We start from the raw sequence: 23,201 nt of genomic DNA, 5'->3' as shown, positions 1-23,201 counted from the left end.
GAGGTATAGTGAGCTAATGATGAAACTTATATTATTACGTTAAAGTAGATTTCGGGAAATAAGCAGGTTAAGGAACCAATTCTGTTATTGATGTGATAAAAAAAAATTAAGTCGGAAAATTCGGTCGATGTGACGACGGAAACGACATTTTATTATGTTGTTTGTAGTCACTGCCGGTGAACTTTTGAAACCGAAAACCGTTAAAAACATGTTATCCCTGTTTTGTCAAAGATAATGACAGAGATGAAGATATGTTTTAAATAGAGATTTTGGTCCCAAAAACCAGCAGTGATTGGACAAAATGATGCGAAATACTTGAAGTTCATTTCTATGCATTTAACTAAATTACGTACATATGAATTTATTGAGTTGTGTATATTTGTAAATACTATTTTTAACACAATTACTGTAATTCATTTTACAAAAATATTTTATCATCAATCCATTAAGGCCAAAGTTTAAGGTTGATAAAACTTTGTACACCGACCCTACGTGAGTAAGGACTTCTCTAACACAGTATGTATTTACGTCTCTTGTATACATTTTCGAAAATATTTTATAGTTTCCATTAATCCAGTTTACAAATAGCTATGAAAATTAATTGTTATAGCAGTGTCGCTCAGTTGTCCGGCTTACGGTATTCTGATTTACTCTTAATTGAATTTGGTCTCGTTTTCAAGTCCGTGCCGGCACACTCGTAATGCAGCTTTACTTTATTGAAGAACGAATAATTCATTATCGGAACGCGACTAATGGAAAATTTTCACTCACTCTTATAACGTGTTATATTAATAATTGGAAATCATAGTTTTTTTTTACTTTAGTACTTTACTATTATTTATTGCATAGAATAAAACTGATCAAGTTGACTTTTTCAAAACTTTGTATATGTAAACTTATATAAATACAGCTAAACACTCACGTATATTCGTCCGATGGCGGCACCGACTAGTTTCGAACCCATCGGGGGCCCTTCATCCCCTTTCAGTCAGTCCAAGTCACCCTGATCTCGCCACTGGACGAATATACGTGAGTGTTTAGCCGCTTTTATATAAGCTTATTAAAATGTCTCACGTAAGTTTAAATAATTTGTCTATGTATAATACCTAATAACCAATAAAAACTGTATAAAAACATAGTAATATAATCGATCTCTTTTGTAGCTTTCAGAACTAAAATTTTAGTTAAACTTTAGTTAATAATTAAACATAACCTATTTTAATTAAAAATATCCTATAAACGAACTAAAAAGACTAAATACTAAATTACTTTGTAAAATTTTATATCCTGAAATATTAGGCTTTGGATGACCTCAGTTACAGAGTTGGGTGCACTGAAAAGCCTAATCTAGCTCTTCCCTAATGAAACCTAACCGCAACCTGTGTGGCCCATGTTGGGACACGGAAGTGGAATTAAAAGACACAGAATTCGGTCCTATGTCCATTTAATCATTGTGGTCTGTTCGTTATATGTCGAAGAGTCGATAATATAACGTTCTGATGTATAGTTTAATTAAACTCAAAATTTAAACATTATAAACCTTTAAACGTCTTTATTTAGAGTCGGTTCTAACTCTTCTAACGGGTGCTTAATAATATTTTTCAATTTTGTAGATAAAATAATGTAAAAATGTATACGTATCTTGCTACTAAATTGAACAAATTAAACAATATTGTAAAATTAGAAGAGAAAAAATTAAAATAAAATAAAAAAAAAGAATAACAACGTAGTCGAAAAACTAAAAGGTCTTGATTGTTTAAACTTAATATATAGGTAAAGAGTAAAGATTTGATTGTTTGTACCAAATAGGCTCCGAAACTATTGAATCAATTTAAAAAAATATTTTTCTGTTAGAAAGCCACACTATTCTCCACTGATATAGGCTATATTTATTTTTATATATACCGTCAACTAGTTTTATATACATACTAGTGTAGCCCGCGACTCCGTCCGCGCGTAATTAAAAAGAAATATAATTAGTTCCAGGCAACATTGTCCAGCGGACAAAATTGTGAATCTAAGCCATTCCCAGATCCCCTTGAACACACACAAAAAATTTCATCAAAATCGGTCCAGTCGTTTGAGAGAAGTTCAGTGACATACACACTCACAGAAGAATTATATATATAAAGATGTCCATAAATTATAACAAGATTTATAGTGTTTTAAAACAGTTTTCTACTTGACTCTACTCAATCTTACATGTAGACGTTGTAAATATACACTAAAGACACGTTACATTTGATCTTTTCCAGCAAATGTTAGTAGAGTTTTTGTCCTTTGAGAAGTGGCAGCTTGTGAGCTTACGAGGAAACGTTTTTTTTTTAGTATTTCGTATCGCGGCGCAGATGGTTTTATGTTTTTGTCAGTGCGTAACCGAAGTAATAAAGATTTTTCATCCTAGTAAAAACTTTACTTCGTGATAGTACCTCTTTTTGTATAATAAATATATCCTTTAGTGGTCGTAGAATCATCGTCATCATCGACTCACTATACGTCCCCACTGAGAGGCTCGGAGCCTAACCTTAGGTCTAAGGTTAGGCTCCGAGCCTAAGCTTCTAGCTAAGGGGCGACCAGACCATAGCTTCGCAAATATGTGCAGATTGCATCACGATGTTTCCCTTATAAATTTAAATGTGATATAATCAATTTATTATACATCCTTATTTCTATAATTACATATAGTCTTAAATCTATGATATAAAATAAAATATTTAAAAAAAACGAATAATTAACTAAAATATGTTATTAAAAGGAGACCCTTTAGGCAAGGTCCCGAAGATACTGGCAGCGTTCCCCCTCTGTACAGCTAAACTAATTCTTTGACCGAGGTAGCTGCCAGCTCTTCGGTCCCCTGTGATGTCGATGAATTTAAATTAAACATCGAAAAACACATTGGTACATGTCGGGATTTGAACCCAGGACCTACAGTCAATTACTTAGCGCCTGAGCCACGGAAGTATCATTTTATAGTATTAATTTATTATGTGGTATTTTGGTCTATTTTGTTACCTTGTGTTTAAACTAAAAAACTTACATGTGTTACTAAAAATTTCATTTTAACTTTACTTAAATCCCACTCAAGTAAAATTGCATCCACATAAAAGAATTTGAATTTTAAATATAGAAGCTAAACAACCGCTTAGTGTTGCACTCGTCTCCAGTGTCGTATAAACTTTAGTAATATTCTGCACAATAGAAAAATAACAAACTTCCCGACTTTGTACATTAAATTCGAGTTTTACACGACACATACAAGATTAAAAACTTTAAACATTATTTAGAACTTTTTTCTCTCATTAACAACGGTACTCGTATTCGGTATGTTTTTACGTTACGGCAGAAGTTGGACATAAGAGAGTCTAAAGTATGTTATAATTGGATACATTAACTAGAAACGCGACCTTGTTTCACACGAGTGGCATTGTCAGGGAAATATTAAATTTGTTTGCAAAAATCTAAATATTTTGTATCATCATCATCAGCTCACTATACGTCCCCACCGAGGGGCTAGGAGCCTACCCTGAGTTAGGGGTGACCAGGCCATAGTCAACCACGCTGGCCAAGTGCGGGTTGTTGGACTTCACACATATCTTTGAATTTTGTATGAACTTTCATATTTTATCAGTTTTTAATTTAATCGTAATATTTAAGCGTCGGTGGCTCAGTGGTCAAGCACTTGACTTGCAATCTGCAGGTCCTGGGTTCGAATCCCGCCATGTACCAATGTGTTTTTCGATTTCCGATTAACATATGTACATTTATCCGACGTTCTTACGGTGAAGGAAAACATCGTGATGCAACCTGCACATATCTGAGAAGTAATTCAAAGATATGTGTGAAGTCAACCAACCCGCATTTGGCCAGCGTGGTTGACTATGGCCTAATCACCCTTAACATAGGGTAGGGTCCGAGCCCCTCGGTGGAGACGTATAGTGAGCTAATGATGATGATGATTTTAAAGATTTTTCAATAATATTTAATTAGATTATTTCCACACGTTCGTTGACTTAATAAAAGTACTATAGTTTGTTGGCGTATCTATTCACATAAAATAGGCAGCGTTAAAGTTACTTTATCACCGGCGCCAGCTATAAAACTGTCCTTCCGATAAATTCGATACAAAGCGCCTGTTAAAAAATACATAAAAAGTTATAAAGATAAATCGAGCTAAAATAACAGATTAAAAAGAAAAACAAACTGTGTATTCAGTTTATTTTTATCCATAACACAATTAAAAAAAAACTATTCACGCTTGCCTTTTGATATGAAATTGAAGGACAATCTCCGTTTTAAAACTGTTCTGATTAATTAAATCGAAATCTCGTAATAGGCCTAAAAACAAATGGGGTATCGCAATATTGGAGTTACAATTGAAATTACGAATACCTAGCTGTCGGCGCAAATCTGCGAATCTGACCGCGCGCAAACAAAAAAAAATCTATGTGTTCTTGACTATCTTCTACATCTATACGAAATTTCATCAAGTCATTTTAAACTGTTAGGAAGACAATCCGACACTGTACCGGTGTACTGACACAACCCTAGCCTTACTAAAATGTCGACGTGTGTCCCTTCACTAATCGGTTTAACACTTGACTTTGCAATGTAAGCACGTCATTCGCACCAAAGTATTGTAATTAATAGTGTCTAAAAATACCTACAAACATCCATCCATCCAAACATTGGGCATTTACATTATTTTTTTTATATATCAAAAGGTCGCAAACGAGCGAGCTGCCATCTGAAATCGCTGAAATAGCGAAGTGACTGTTGCTCATAGCCATACGCAATTGCATATGCGTTGCCTACCTTTAATCGACGGAGGAGAGGATGCACAGAAAGAAAATATTTTCCCTTCCCATGCATCCTCTCATCCGGAAAGTCCACTTCCACTTTCCATCCTTTCATTATAAGAAAATGGGTGGGAAGGGAAAGAGGCCTGCGGGACGCACACTCATCAGACGAAACGCGAAATTGCTTCCACTTGAGGCCTGTCTTCTGTGTTATCGTGGTATTTCACCGGGCGAGCCGGGCCAATTCGTGCGAAGATGTTAAAGTGGGCTCTACCACTGTTAAATATTAGTAAGATAGATTGATCAATCCTTTTGGCACAAAACCACACCTAGAGGAATAGGGGCATAGAGATGCTAATGAATGCGGTATTATCTAAATCAGCAATGCAAATATCTCACATATTCAGTTTGCTTAAGTACTAAACCCTTTAAGAGCCATCGAAACTATTTGTATCTCGAATTCAGATGACTCTACAACAAAACTTATCCTCTTTCATTCCGAAGTGACCCTTGTGACCCTCATTACAAACTTTTAGATGAACCACTCTTACAAAAACAAACTTTGTATGTGGGTACGAAACGTACTTGCACATAGTTCGTGAATTTCGTTTGTTTTGTGAATACCTAGTGTAATCTGCCATTATAATTATTATTTCGATGCAATTTAAAGTTTCCGTCATTAATTTTAAAGCTAATCGATTCTGATGCTCATCACAAAACAAAAGATTATCCTTTGTATAAAATAAGCCATTATTTATAAGTTCTTAACGCGCGTCAAAAGAAGCGTTCAAATAGAACAAATGTATTTCTATTTATATGTTCCATCTATCCATCCATCCGTCTCAATTTACGCATTTATATAAGTAATTCTTATTCATTTATTAACCTTATTCTTACTATATTACCTTTCATATCATCATCATCATCATAATCAGCCTAAATTTATCCACTGCTGGACGTAGGCCTCCCCCATCGATTGCCACAATGACCTTTCTTATATAAAATAAAAATAGAACACCACCGTCTATATAATATTAATATGTATTGGATTTGAAAAAGATCCGCCTTGGTACTAAAAAAAATTGCTACTTACCGCGGCTAGTTGAGATAAAGACGACAAACTTACATGTGCATATCATGCTGACACGTAATCGATAGTCTTTATGAAGGCACTTTATTATAATGACAACACAACAATGAAACACACAAAGCGATCACACAAGCAAGAAAAATGCACGCACTTGACAAGTCCTGTCTCTTAAAAGTCGAAGTTTTCACATACAATTCAGCATCGTTTTCTGAATTCTAACCTTAAAAATACACAAAGTGACGCTCACTTTGAAATACAACGCGATCACAGAGAAAACGTTCTAAGCGCTTGTGAAAAGATTTTTGCATAATTTTATTTGAAATGGATAACTCGTGTTGTTTGATATTGTTTTACTTTAAGAACAAAGCAAAATACAAGAAAAGAAATCAATAAAATTAGTTTGCTGTATTTTTCATATTGTAATTTTAACTTCACCTAACCTATAAACAATAAATTGTTTGAAGTTTCGTGAGACATTACAATTAACTAATTAGAAACGGAATAACTCACGTATGATGCGGTGAGGGCATCGACTAGTTTCGAATCCTTCGGTGTTCCATATTCAAAGCGAGTATTTTCGTTTTTTCGCGGTCGCGTCGCGTTATGCACTGAAGCCAATAGTTACCGTCACTTGACGATCAGACGTGAATTAAGCCGTTCCTTAATAGTTGAACTTTATAACCAATGCCTTTAACCCTAACAATAGCCTAATAGAAAAAATCAGGAAATTCATTAAACTGAAATAGAGGCTTAGATTAGTCTATCTTAGGTTATAAGTAACCAAATATAATATTTTATAAACGAATTAAAATTAATTGTTAACAATAAAAAGTATACTTTAGAGAATTGTTACCAAAAATCTGACTGCAATAAATTGTTCAGAAGATTTGAATAGCTATTTAAGATTAAAATTTATGTGAGTACTTGGTTTTCTGTTATAAGCCACTCGAGACAGATAAAGCTTGTTGTTTGAATTATTAAGCGGCTAGCTTATTCATTCTTATTCTTAGTAAAAAAGAAACTAGTACTTTAATTTTTGTGTAACAAGGTATACAAAAATTAATAATTTTTAAGTTAACATTATAAATGCGAGTGTTTGGATGGATAAATGGATGTTTGTTATTAGTTATCTCCAGAACAGCTTCGTGGATCTCGTTGAAATTTGACATTGGCATTAAACGTAGCCCGGGAGAACACATGCGCTAGTAATTTAGTTTTTGTTTAATTCCGCGATGACTATGGTTTTGTAGTCGACGATGTCTGTAGGGGTCTGTCTCCACTCTTTGCGAACCACAGCAAGACCATATTGCATAACGCCATCCACATGAATAGCTTTGTGCAATGTGGTCCTAAGTCTAGTACATATTTCGTCAGTTCCTTTCTGCAATTTGAAAATCTTTTCCTATTAATAAACATAGGAGTCGCAACGCGAATGTTATTTGATATCTTTGTAAAAAATTGTCAATTAAATTTCTTAAATTCTAACCATTGTTCCAGGAATCCTCATTTGCAGTACAAGTTTCACCTGGAAATGCAATGAGTCCCGAAGGTTTTTAGTAGTTTTAAAAGTTCTTAGTACTGTCGAAAGTAAGTTTGAATACAAATAATACACTACGAGGTGCTTAGTGTAGTTAATTATATAGAACATTAAAAACTTTTACTATAATAAAATAATGAGGAAGTAAGATAAAAAGAAACAATAACCAAAAATGATTATAAGTATACGTAAATTCATTATACTTTTGGAAATTATGTCACGAACCGCTCCAATGTCTTCATTGTAATTATTAAAAGGAAATAAAGTTGATTTAACCATTATGTTCATTTTGTATACCATACATACAACTTTATAAAAATATACGATCACTATAAATAATTTTAAATTTTTTTTTCGCCAAAAGAGAAATGTTGCCACAATAAGGGTTAATTATAATCTACTAGATTTTGGGTATTTTATATTGTGACATTTACATCTTACGTCTTACATTTTATATCAAGCAGTGATATCAAAAATGTTAAATCAACAGTACAGTATTGTAACACTAAAAGATAAAGTCAATCCTTTGTAAGTCAGCTTTCCTTTGACTGCTACTTCGTGGGGATTTGGAATAAGATTTGAGCGAAGAAAGAAGCCGTTTTGTAAATTGGAAAGAAATACGAAACACCTGTCTATTTATTGGAAAAAATTTACTGAAGCTTTAATTTGACTGGTTTTTGTTATCAACTTTTAATAGACCACAAATGGAGATCTTCCTTTAATATTATAATTAATCTTACTATTATAAATGCGAATGTTTAAATGGATGGATGAAGGTATCTCCATTTTACACAACTGTATATAATGTTATACGCAGTTTTATCTTAGTAGTGCAGTAGTATATCCGGTATTCCAGTTTCCAAAAATTCAAAGCAATATTCCATTTCGAAATTCGAATATCTAAATTTATTCTGCAACCAATTAACAACGCTTGGTTACAGGAAATTTATTTTTAGCGCAAAAAACACATACGTAAACATCTAGAAGACTACCTGTCGATTTCGATGGAATGAATATACGAGTAGGATCTTCGTAATAAAATACTTGAAGCACTTTTTATTCTAAACTAGCAGTTGCCCGCGACTTCGTCCGTGTAGAATGTAAAAATAAATACATTTTTTTTTCAATATATCCTATGTCAACCTGGAATAAGGTAGCTTCCTAACAGTAAAAGAATATTTCATATCGGTTCAGTAGTTTTGTGGCGTATACAATGCGAAATAAACACAACCAAATCTTTCCTCTTTAATAATATTAGTATATTAAGAGGTTTCATATATCTACAAGGGAAATAAAAGTATCAAGATTCAACCAAACAAAACTAAAACTGTTATTATACTACAAGAATTTCCTGTATTAACGCTACATTTGCAGCGGCAACCCGTCGGGGGAACATTTGCAAATGCCTTAATTGTAACATCCAACAGAACCTGGATATTGTACCAATATATTGTGTATTCAGTACACAAATTTGATTACTTTTGATGTTAGTTGCATGTGAATTACTATTGTACTGCAAACTTTATCAATAGTCAAGGTTCATAATTACGTTTAGCTTCACATACATACACACACACACACACACACAAACACACACTTATTAAAATTACAAATTAGGCAACCAAAAATTGTTTCAGTATTTTATTATTTTAATCAAACTGACATTGTTATGCATCGAAACCTTTTGAATGCATATAAATTTCCAGACCCAATCATTTGTGAGAACTCTCTGATTTATTCTGCCCACGTTTTCAACTAATAAAGACCCGCATCAAAACATCCACGAACTTCAAGTTATTTTTCCGCACCAACGAAACGTAGCTTCCGAGAACACAAACAAAATTTTATATTTACTAAAATATCTTGGCAACTTTACAATTTTCAATAACAGCCATCCATAGTGGTTTTTGTTTTATACTAACTGCCGTCCAAGACTCCGTCCGCGCGGAATTAAAAAAAAATAGCCTATGTATTCTTCCATGTTGTTCTACATATATGCCAAATATCAACGTAATCCGTTTAGCCGTTCTGGAGATACTTAATACTAAACATCCATCCATACAACTAAACATTCGCATTTATAATATTACTAAGATGACTCTAAACAAGCTTCATTAGGGTAGGCGCAACGTTTTTAGCAAATGTTGTAAACTACTTCGTGTGATCAAACACATTTTCTCTTTGGTGACGTTATTTTTTTGACATTGGATGTCTCTGTTTTACCAAAGAGAATGTAAGAGATAAAAATATAATCCAATACAAATCCTACTGAAGTCGAAAAGTAATAAGAAAGTGGTATTACTAGTGTCAAACTGTGTAAGATTATTCCAGAAAAAACAAAAGAACTAAACTGAATATTCCCACACACAAAACCAAGACAGTACGCGTGGAACAAACATAATTTAACTTGGAGAAACTTTTGTTCAGTGTATGCAGTATCATTTCCTCTTCGCTAGAGTTTTAATACTCGTAATGAAACTGCTTACTTATTGTTAATGAGGACTTTGCTGTCTTTAAGAATATGCCTTTGAAAACTGTCTCTTACAAAAATCAATCTTCCTGGCCTTTACTTCTGCTTGGGCCTAGATTATAGATATTATGGATTATGTACATTGAAAAATAGCTATTGTCAAGAACTATATCCTAACACCTAGATGTTAGTATGAATGGTGAGAAGAAATATATGTTAATTTCAAGCTATAAATAACTAGCTGTTGCCCGCGACTCCGTCCACGCGGATTTAAAAAAACTTCATTAGTGGCCTATGTGTTCTTCCAGACTATGCTCTACATCTATGTGTTCCGAAGATATCTTCAATCATCCATTCATCCAACCATCCAACCAAACATTCGCATTTATAATATTAGTAAAATAGGAAAAAGTAAGATTGATTCAACTAAGAAAATATTAGATTTAGTAAACAGTAGGTCTAAAAATTGAGCGGAAATGATTAATAAACAGTTCGATTACGTTCTAAACTCTTAAAATCACAAATAGATAAAAAGAATTGTACAGACTTTACGTAACACTTTAGTGATTTTCACACATACTAACTTACATACATGACAATCCTACACCATATAAATTACATAAAACAATGTTCTCAAAGACTAAGAAATAGTAACTCAGCGAGTTGGCGCGTCGCCAACTCTCAGACATCCACTTCCTCTCGTCGTAAATTTAACATGTAGATATAATATCCTGAGACAGTTTCAACTGAGCTTCTATAAATTTACTACGTTATAATTCATCTATTTACTTATCGATAATTTTTAATTTTTAACGAGAAAAGTTCACTTAGATGAGTTTTCGATACGATAAAATTGTATTTTTTTTATAACATAAGGTGGGCAAACGAGCAACCGGCCACCTGAAATCGCTGAAATAGCGAAGTGACCGTTGCCCATAGACATACGCAATTGCATATGCATTGCCTACCTTTTATCGACGGAGGAGAGGATGCACAGAAAGAAAACATTTCCATGCATCCTCTCATCCGGAAAGTCCACTTCCACTTCCCATCCTTTCCTTATAAGAAAAAGGGTAGGAAGGGAAAGAGGACTAAATTAGGCCTCCGGGACGCACATTTATCAGGCGAAACGCGAAATTGCTTCCACTTTACGCCCGTCTTCTGTATGGTCGTGCTATTTCACCGGGCGAACTGGGCCAATTCGTGCGAAGAAGTTAAAGCGGGCTCTACCACTGTTGGATTACTATGGGAGAAATATACACTAAAGAAATACTTAAGTAACTGTTTAATGACTCGTTATAAATAAAATCAAGGTATATATTTGTCTCCTTGTTAGCGATTTCGATTCTATTACTCGAATCGTATAGAAAGCGAGGACTCTAAACTCGAATATATGCACAAGGCTGTGTCCTATTAGTTCCGTAACATGACAGAGGAGGGGCCTACAGTGCACGCGTTACTAATAACATGTGAACGTAGACAATGACGACGATTTTATACGTTAACCTTTTGAGCGCTATCGCAAAAACTTTGTGCAACTTGTAACCTTGAACGAAAAGTTTAATGAATACCAATTATTAAAAGAGTACAAAAACATTTTACACTTTAATTTTTATTGTATTTTAATTTTACTTATATGTTATATTGTAAATTAATTAATCACGAATAGAAATATCGTCAGTGGTATTTTTGCCGTGATGCCTTTTGTTAGGATTGCCACGACGCGGCGCTGTCAGCTACGAGCTTGAAAAGGGTCCCGTTTTAAAAACTCCTGACAGAAGCAGCTGGTCCTCAACATTTTAACATGATTGTATTAAAACAAATCATTTGTGATTTATTAAATCATACCTATCAGAGTAAATTTAAATGTCTTTCGAAATTAAAGATCTTAGTAAAAAATTCTCATTTCAACGAACTTCACAATTCTGTCATATTACTTATTGCGGTTGTTTAGATCTCATAAACATAAAAAAACCTTAATTAGTAGCCTATGAGTTCATCCAGCGTATTTTCTACATCTATGCCAAATTCAATATCAGCGAGATCTATGCAGCCGTTCTGGAGATACCTTCTAATAAACATCCATCCATCGAAACAATCGCATTAATAATATTAGTTAGTAAGATGTAAAAAAGGCAATTTATGTTGTTCTTCTTTTTTGTAGGTTAACATCAAAATATTTTGCATTCCTATTTTGTGACGTAGCGCTTTTCCTGCACTTTATAGACAAAGCAAATGCCTGAACAATATATCTGTAGAGTGTAACAATTTTCTTTGAGAACTATACACATTATAAAGTTATTTGTAACACTCTGTCGAAACACTTGTTGCTTTTTGCCAGTACAATACCTCGTACCCACCTGAAAGCCTTTGTAACTAACAACAGGACACGAGTGAATTTATTTTAGAAATAGTTTTTAAAGAAATAAGGAAATTAAGAGATAACATAACTAACTTTACTTATGAAGAAATAAAATTATGCATTTAAATAAACAAATGTATAATTTGTAAAATTAGCTAACCGTAGGTTTCTGATACTAAAATATCTGTATAAAATATATCGTCCGCTCTGTCTTTCATCTTTGACAAAACAAAGAGACAGAACTATATTTATTAAAGGGTGATTTTAGTTTCAAAAACCCAAATTCGTGTTATTTAATATATTGCTATTATTGTCATGGAAAACACTGACACAGTACAATATGTCTTGTACCCTTGTCATATGGTGACATTTTGACTCCCATCATTCTAAACTGACCCGCGTACCTGATTCGTTTAGGCACCTGTCAGGTAACTATAATAAATGATAGCTTAGAATTATTTAATATATCTAATAGTTGTTTGAGTTCAAATACTTAATTTTAAATTGATTATATATGTAATATTTTGATTTTAATTTCATATTTTATTTCGTCTGATTAGAAAAAAAAAAACAAAAACGGAAAACACAAAATTCTTTAAATCGGAGCCTGTTCAGTTAACTAAAAGAAAACCACGGATCCTTTATGTAGCATTCGTTGCGCTATATTTGGCTCGTTTACGTACCGACACGTGTTGCCGGCTCAAAGGTCTGACATCGACTGACGTCCCCTCTCTCCGGCATGTACTTATGGCGTATACGCTCGAGACAAACAACACTACGTTTATGCATACACTACACTATACTTACGTATATGTTCTTGAATATTGTTGTTAAATAATTACTTACTTAAAAAATACTAAGATTGTATGTAATTGTTTGAATTTGCTTATACCTACATGGCTTTTATTAATTTTTCCACCAGCCTAACATATCGGGGACTTCGAATGGGTGACGATACTTTGGAATGAGTATAAAGTTTTAACATAAGTCTAATTATTAAAATGTAATATAAAAAGTTAAATTCAATTATTATATAACAGAATGAAACGAATCAAAAAAAGTATTCAATAAAAATATTTCTTTTGCATAAAATTTAAGAAATAAATTTCCCTCGTCGAGTCAGTTTTCAATTTGTCCAGTCATTGCGTTCAATTTCCGCAGCGCTACCTTCGAGATTTAAATTTAGCACCAGTTCAAAGTTCCGCTTCTAATTTAAAAAGAAATAATTCTTTTTATTTCAATACTAGTTGTTGTAGCGACTCCGTGCGCGCGGTATTGAAAAAATCTTAGAAAGTAGCTTATATGTTCTTCCAAACTATGTTTTTCATTTACGACAAATTTCAGCGAGATCCATCCAGGCGCTCTGGAGATACCTTTTGAGAAATATCCATTCATCCATCCATCCAATCTTTCGCATTTGCATTAGAAGTAAGATTACAACTTTTTTTAAGAGAAAATATCTGACATAAACTAGGCCTAGACCTGCGTGTTAAAGGATACTGGTATTGCTTAGTTAAGAACATATTCTAACGATGTATTTGAAACACAGTAGGGCACTTCCACTATTAACGCTATAATCATAAATTTAAGGGTAAAATAAACAATATTTTAGTGATAACATATGGTCATTTCCAAGATACGAGTCATTTATTTTTTATTAGGTAATAAAGCTAAGATAGATGTACGACACTTTAGTACTATGTTACATGCTACGAATGTTATATTTGTTTTAAAAATATTAATATAACTAGGAAGAATTTCTCTGTAGTACTACGTGGTAGTGTTACGAAGAATTCCAATGCTACGAGACAGAAATACGAATAAACTTTGTGTAGCTGTATGCTATGTAGCAAAGCTATAGCTACGCCGTAGCGAAAGTAAATCAAAATTCAAAGTAAAGGTAATTGCGTATTGACAAAAAAAATGTTTTTTGATAATTTATAACGACAAATATTAATGTTTCAGTAAGCTTTTTTTTAATTTCACATATAGGTCTGGGTTTAGGAAATAATTTGAATTATCACTATTGATGTGGATCGGACAAGGGTCGACAGGTCAATTAGGTAAATGGATCTTGTTTGTACGTTAAAAAACTCGTCGTTTACATGATTAAATTCCCGGCCAAAAAAAAATCAATGACATTAAATTTTACCCTTTGTTAGTTACTCGTTTATTACCAAAATAAATAAACCCTAGTCTTACTGTCGCACGCAAAGTTAAGGGCTACTTAAACAGTCTCTTAGTGCAGATTTGTCCCGGCTCGCCCGGTGAAATACCACGACCACACAGAAGACACGCGTCAAGTGGAAGCAATTCCGCATTTCATCTGATGAGTGTACGTCCCGGAGGCCTAATTTAGTCCTCTTTCCCTTCCCACCCTTTTTCTTATAAGGAAAGGATAGGAAGTGGAAGTGAACTTTCCGGATGAGAGGATGCACGGAAAGGGAAAATATTTTCTTTCTGTACATCCTCTCCTCCGTCGATTAAAGGTAGGCAACGCATATGCAATTGCGTATGTCTATGGGCAACGGACACTTCGCTATTTCAGCCATTTCAGGTGGCCGCTAGCTCGTTTGCCACCTTATGATATAAAAAAAACATACTTATATTAAGAAGGGTAATTTTTGAAATTATATCCAAGACAAACTTCAGGTATAGAAATGTTACCGACTTTGTCGTCTCAAATGCCGCTGGCATTTTGTGAGAACAATTAAGAACTTGGTTTATAATTGTGTAGAAGTTTTAATTATCCCGACAGGTACTGTCACCTCACCTTAATTTATGCGAAAAGTTTACAAAATGCCAGAAATTTAAAATTTTTACGGTCATTATAAGACATGTTATAAATACAATAATTCATTCAATAATTAATTTTTTAATAATATTTAACATCAACTAACCATTTTGATTACAAACAAATTAATTTAACTTTTAATTGAATTATCTTCAAAGTTACTAAAGGAAAATTATAAATGGCTGTCGTTGACAACTGTAATTTACCGTTCCCAGATCTAAAGCTCCCTACACACATTCAGTTTTAGTTAGAACTGTACAGTTGTACAGCCAAACTGCACAGTTTAAAGGTATGTTGCGGGATTAGATTATTAAATAGTTTATTACAGCGTTGTCGTACACATTCACTAATTTGCATTACGAAACCGTGGGCTTCCACTGCTGAAACAAATTTGTGTTACCGTTGAGTATAATGCGCGTTAAGAAAAAGTAAGCCGGTAACGACTAATGAATCTACGCCCTTATTAATCTAAGACAAATTCCTATTGTAGTGTGGGAAATAAAAACAAAAGTGTAATTCCTTTTGTAATAAAATGCGCGTTGTTTTATTTCTTTTACATTGTCTTAACATTTTACTTATATGTAAAACTCAGTGAGTGCACGAAAATATTTTGTCTCATGTTTGAATCTTATTTGATCTCTGTTAGGAACGTCAAAGGGCGGCCCTTAGGGATCAAATTTAAGGATTATGTTTTCACGAATCCCTTTGCGGTGTTACTTTAGTTTCGCGAACCACATTGGAAGCTTCCGCAGAATAACGTTATCAAGTTACTCTTGAAATTAACCAATATATTATTAAAAGCATTAGACTTTTGTAGTTAGAATTCTGAATACAAAGATTTTTGAACAGTATATTTATAGTGTACGTTTTCATTGTCTAAAAACATGTACACAAACGTAAATAATATTTTCAACACAAATATTCCTCACGTAAACAGTTAGGAAGAAATTCCGAAAATGTGGCATCTTATTGACCCAACACTAGCCTTACTAAAATGTCGAATTATATCCCCTTACTAGTCATTCTGACATTTGACTTTGTAACGAAAGCACGTTATTCGCGCCGAAGGTTTCTAATTAATAATGTCTAAAAATACCTATCTCAGTTGTGAGAATATTTAAAAAACTTAAAAAAAATTAAGGGATTGATTTGAATTTAAATGGAATAAATAAAAAACCTAACATACAGATTACTAAATAAATTGATCGTAGATAAACAGTATAATAAGAATCCTGGATATTACGCTATCCAATATTTACATCAGTATATAAAGTTAACCTAAATATCCTATCGTTCAAAGTTTCAGGGAAAACTGTGTTCCCTTAGGAGAGTATGTTTAAGCTTTACTAATGGACGTAATAATGTTGATGGAACTACGATCACCTGTGTTATACATAATTATCTTATCTTTTTTAAAAACCCGTATTCTATTACTAAAAACTCTTAGGGCTATCTTTAGAGAATATTAAATAATTATAATCAACTTTAAAACTATCCGTTTTGACAAGAATGTGAATCTTAATCTTACTTCTTACTAATATTATGTAGATAAATGTTTGTTTGAAGGTATCACCAAAACTGCTGAATGAATCTCGATGAAATTTGGCATACATATAGAACATAATCTGGAAGAACACATAGGCTACTAATTATTTTTTTAAATCCGCGCCTACGAAATCACGGGGACTGCTAGTAATATTATAAATGATAATACTTGAATGTATGAAAGGATGAATATTTGTTAGAAGGTACATGCAAGGATTTCGTGGAAATTTGGCATAGATGTAGAACACATAAGCTACTATGTTTTTCTTTAATTCCGCGAGGAATGAGTCGCGAGCTACGGCTAATATGAACATAAATTTACTTGTCTATGATAGAATTGGATATGTGGCATGTATCTATTCTGCAAACATAATCTTTTTTTTATATTCGCATATTGTACATTTTAATTCAATTGTATACGCTACAGTTGATTGCAATAAAACGTTCGCATCGGCTATGGTATTTATTTTTCAAACACGTATTCGTTTCGCACAACGTGACTCGAATACAAATGTAAATTGCTTGCCCGCTGAGATTTAGTCGTGTCTAAGTTAGTCCCTAGCTTTAGTAGTCCTATTTTAGTATTCAAAGTTTCATTCCTTTAATGACCGTGTACCTGGAACTTCATTTAAAAGAAAATTGTTCGAAAATTAAATTGCAATTTTTTTTCTTGTACACTTTTTGCTGTTTTTTTTTCATTATCTGAAATATTTTGAATTTATAATGGGTAAGTAGCAAAACACAATTAATATTCTTATATGAATTACATTCCCATGTAGTTTCGGTTTCACGGAAGGAATAAAACTTAGGTAAACTTGGGAGTTAGACAAAGTGCATTCGCTTCGTAGTGATTCTATAACGAACTTCTAAAATGTTTAGAACTGACAATAAATTTTGATAAGTCACGTGATTGTCGCGCGTCAGTTCAACAATCGGCTACCGCACTAGGAATCGTTAACTGATGTCTAAGGAAGTTCATACACCCTTTACTACACAGGGAAACGTAAGTCTCCAAAACCCGGTGAATTTAGTCACTAGGCAACTTAAACAATACACTATCAAAGAGGATTGTATACAGCGCGCGTCGGCGCACTGACATTCGCACGCAACTTATTTGTCAAGATCGTTGCGAGAAAAGCTGCTGCGATTTTCAAGATGGCGGACCAAATCTATACAGTTGACACGTAATTTCTATGCCTCTACTAACTTCAATATTGTGTGAACAGACCTGGTTATGCGATACTTTGAGATTTGCGTTACCTTGTACCTTAGATTTACAGTATATTTAAATTTACCTTAATGTAAAAACCGAAGTTCATTGACATCTGTGTTTCAGAGCCACAACATCGCAAGTACTAGAAATAACAATGGATAAAACTACATTGTTTTACATTCCATTCTAATATTCTGAGTTACTTTTGTAATGTTACATTCTAAGTGAATTTTAGAATATAAAATAAGAGCTGGAATAGAGGCGGCATGTTGTCATTGCATTATACACAGCTGTTGGAGCTCGGGGATGCGAAAACGGAGCTCACGACATCGCGCACAAAAATATTCCGAATTAAATCTATATCACAGTTCTAGACTACGACAACGTTTGCTTGAAATTTAAAAACCTCAGAACATGAAAATACTAATAAAATCATACTTAACTTGCTTTTTTCTTTACACTTTTTAAAAATATTAAAGTGTCTACAACAACCTGACATCTGCCTGTCATCCAGACGGAAATCCGGAAGGAATATAATACCTTTAATAAGTAGCCTATGTGTTCTTACAGGTTATGTTCTACATCTATGACAAATTTCAGCAAGATCTATGCTGCAATTATGAAGATACCTACTATCCATCCATCCATCTAACTATAAGCATTTATACTATTAGTAACATTAAAACAGATACTGTGAAATTCTTAAATAACATTGAATAAAACATGCAATTCTAAATAAATGTTTCATGCATAAAACAAATGTTGTTTAATTTTGTAATTTATTTTTTGTTTACAAACCCTTTGTTCCTTTGAAGTCTTATATCCCGAGCTAATCGTAGGATAGCATTATATTCAGTATTTTGCAGAAACCCAAGCCGAGTACTTTATTTGACTTAACAAACGTAATCCTTGCCGGGCAATCCCATTGGGTCGTTTTGTATGGACATTCGCGGAGCTATCGCCAACTTATATGCTAATGTTTGAAGAGGACCCCGCTTCTAAGAGCCAAAGACTACATTAGAATAAATTTGTTTGGTTTTTTTTTTGTTTGTTTCAACAAAAAGGTTATATTTTCAAAGGTTCACTACACAATATGCATTCGAATCTTGTATTCACCTTTTGTAATATATAATTACAAAAGTGTAATCTTATTTATCGTAAAAAAAAATTACTTCGTTTAATTTTTAGGATAACTAAAGTATTTATTACGTACACTCTCACACATAACACGTAAAGTCACATATAAGATAGAGAACATTATAATTTTGTCTCTTTCTTTTTTTATTAAAAAGTATTATTAAATATGACGACGTGAATCTGCGCTCGACCACCGCAAGCCCAGTGAAGCTATAAATGCCTCTTCAAGGCAAACAGTGACTACTCAGGCACAAAAAAAATGTCCACGTGGAGTGTCCACACTTATGTCTCAAAGTTAGAAAAATGGAAAATAAATTTCCGCAATTCCAGATTATAATCCTAACAATGCTGCCTTGCGTTTAATCGATTCATCATGTGATCAAGATGAAACATGATGCAGCATATCTTTGCAACTATTAATAACTATACACATGATAAATTACCCTTAACTCTGTTTCTATCGATACAATGGAATAAATAAAAATTAATAACATATCCTTGGCTTGTTACCAGAATATTCACAAGGATTATCTACTCAATGGATGTGTTCTTAATTAAAATATATTAAAAAAAATTACTTTAACAACATTAGTACATCGCGCTTTCGTTACAAAGTCAAGTGTCAGAATGATTAGTGAGGGGACATATACGTCGACATTCTAGTAAGGCTAGTGTTGCGCCAGTACATCAGCATAGTGTCGGATTTTCTTCCTAACAGTTGCTCTATAGAAATATTTTTTTTTTATATCAAAAGGTGGCAAACGAGCGAGCGGCCACCTGAAATCGCTGAAATAGCGAAGTGACCGCTGCCCATAGACATACGCAATTGCATATGCGTTGCCTACCTTTAATCGACGGAGGAGAGGATACACAGAAAGAAAATATCTTCCCTTTCCATGCATCCTCTCATCCGGAAAGTCCACTTCCTCTTCCCATCCTTTAAATTAATTGGAGAAACTGTATTGTTTCATTAATTTTCTTTTAAAGTTACCTATAAAACGGTTTATTGTACTTGTTTACCTGTGACTATCAGTAAATTGGAATGGTGCGTTTGGAAATTTAAGTTAAACAAAATAATTTGTTTAGTTTACATCTTGCTGAGACTTTGTAAAATATTCAGTCCGTTTAAAACTATGTATTAGGGTCAATGACATCTATTAAATATATCTAATTTATATGTCTAATAATTTCTAAATTTATTCATTTCCAATACAGTTTTAAAGTGATAGAAACTGTTCATGTTAATTTTGAAAGTTTTAATGAAATTACTTTGTAAGTTTCTGAGATTGGCAACTTTCATAATCTATTCTCGATTCAAAGTAAGACATAAATATCCAATATTAATTCCAAAGTATTCGAATTGGGATAGATTTGAACTAACCAAAGTTAGAAGCAAATTGTTATTTACTTCTCCGTTTCGCTAACTCTAATCTTAGTAATATTATAAATGCGAATGCTTAGATGGATGTTTGTTTAAATGTATCTCCGGAACGTGTCAACTGATCTCACTGTAATTTGGCATAGATGTAGAGCACAGTCTAAAAGAACACATAGGATAATAAAGTTTATTTTTAATTCCGCGCGGACGGAGTCGCGGGCGACACCTAGTAATTTTTAAAGAATCTAATATTCATTTAAAACTGATGTAGAGATGCTAACTTCTTTCTTAATTCTTCTATAATATATAAACGTTAAATGCATTTGAATTAAGAACTATTTTTCCCCTGTATTATTGCTAACTATCACCCGCGACTCCGTACGTGCGGAATAAAAAAAACTTAATAAGAAGCATATCTGTTCTAACAGACTATGTTCTACATCTTTGCTAAATTTCATTAAGATCCGTTGAGCTATTCTGCAGATATCTACTAACAAACATTCATTAATTTATAATATTAATAAAAATAATATCAGATCCATTATTTATTTAATTTAACGAAATTGCTTTTTATTATTAGCCGGGAACCCTAAACCAAATAAATAAGTTTTTGTTCATTTCAAATAATATTCGATAAGTTAATGTTGAATGGGAAATTCAAGTTTTTTCATGTGAAAGTTTGCGAGGATATTTTAGCACAACAAGCGAATATAAATGCGCTGATGAAAAGGTGCGGGATGTGCGTAAAATTAAGTGTTGGAATTTTGTTGCGGTTAAAAATTCGTAAAATATCTCATTATGTTGAAAACTATGAACACATTTTATTTAAAAAACGTTTTTGTGTAGTATAAAAGAATATTACATGTATGAGGTCACTAAAAGTGCGTTTTCACTATTAAAAAAGTTGTTCAAAATAATTTGTCCTCTCTCTTGCTCTCTAAAAAGTACAGTTTAAAAATCTGCTGCACGAGTGAACCACACAGAAAACACGCGTGACGTAGATTTAAAAAAAAATCAGAATTTCGAACATTCATTATCACCAACCTGCCCTTATACCTCCGAAGGGTCGGCACAGTATGTACTACTCCTCCACACATATCTATTAGCCGTTATTTCTGCATCCACCCCTATCTTACGCATTTCCATTTTCACACAATCCATCCATACTTTCTTTGATCTACCTCTACCTTTGTTACAATCCACATTCAATGTCATTACAAATTATAAATGTGAACAGCGTATTTCGTGACAAAAATCCTCGCTGATATTATCCACATTAAGTTTAGTGTAAATTTATTATAATCTATACGAAAATAAATATCATTCACAGAAGGTTTCTATCAAAAATAATATTTGGATGAGTGCCAACACTTAATCGTATCGTTACATCACGCTCCAATTCTTCTTGACAAGTCACTTGTCTTAATTAGTTTAATACTGAAACGTCAATATATATATATAACAAGACTAGCTTACGCCCGCGACTCCGTCCGCAAAAAATTAAGGAAAAGTGAATTAGTTGTCTATTTGTTCTTCTAGAATATGTTCTACATTTATGTCAAATTTTATCGAGGTGTAGCCATTCCGTCTTTTTCGACTTCCGATTTACATATGCACACTTATCAAACGTTCTTACGGTGAAGGAAAACCGCACATATCTGAGAAGAAATTTAAATATATATGTGAAGTTAACCAACCCGCACTTGGCCAGCGTGGTTGACTATGGCTTAGTCATCCGTAACTTAGGGTTTCCGGAGATACCATCTAACAAACATTTATCAACCCATGCATCTAAACATTCACATTTATAATATTAGTAAGAAATAAAATGTTACCCGGAATTTTGTCTAATATACGAATTAGTAGCTATTGCGTTATTCCAAAATGTAATCTATATATGTTCCAAATTTCAGCCAAATAAGTTCAGTCGTTCTCAACCTACTTAGTAATAAACATATATCATCCATATATTAAAACAAAATTTCGCATTTATATTAATAAGATTAAAATAAGCTGTCACCAACTTCGTCTAAAATACAACACAAAATTTATTGGTAATGTTTAAAGAGGGATTTACAAAAAAAAAATTCACTGAAAAATTTCTTCGTACGAATACATAGCCCTCTCGACAAGCAATAATTTCAATTTATGTTTGAATGATGTGAGGCTGGGTGCCGCTGTGTCGTGGTCCAGCAGCGGGTTGTAGACTGATATATAAAAACCCATTGCGGATAATTGTGGATAACGGCAGCGACAATAAGGAGTTTATGTTGTGTATTGTGTTATCGCATATTCATAGCTACAAAGTTTAAATTACCGTATTAAACAAAGTAATATGTTACATTGACGAAAGGGGCCTTTGGAAATAGTTTATAGAACTAAAATGTTCCAAGGGTTTGATATACGATCAAGATAATGGCGGTCATCAAATTATGCCTTACATTTTATGGACGGTTTAGAAGTTTTGATGACAGTTTCAAGTATAACCAAAATCATTTCATACGAGGTCGTCAAATTAGGTCATATACCGTGAATTGTGTTTAAAAAATATTGTCTCTGTGTTTAGGGATTCGTACCTTATAGGAAAAAACGGAACCCTTATAGGATCACTTTGTTGTTAATCCGTCTGTCAAGACCCTTTTTCTCAAAAACTCATGAAGGTACCAGCTGGAATTTATATCAAATACTTCGATCTGCGGTCGCTAGGTGCTGTGAAAAAATTAAACTTCTAAACCAAAGCAATCAAACAACCGTTTTAGTCGCAAATTTACGCATTTTTTAAAAGAGAATGAGAGGGATAACGATATGTTTTATGCAAAAATTATGGTCTCAGACAGCAATGGTGTATCGAATAAGAATGAATACTTTAAAAACTCCGC

Source organism: Papilio xuthus, unplaced genomic scaffold, assembly GCF_000836235.2.
Source record: "Papilio xuthus unplaced genomic scaffold, Pxut_1.1 DF826961.1, whole genome shotgun sequence".
NCBI lineage: Eukaryota > Metazoa > Arthropoda > Insecta > Lepidoptera > Papilionidae > Papilio > Papilio xuthus.
The sequence above is the reverse complement of the archived record's forward strand: the minus strand, read 5'-3'. Positions refer to the sequence as shown.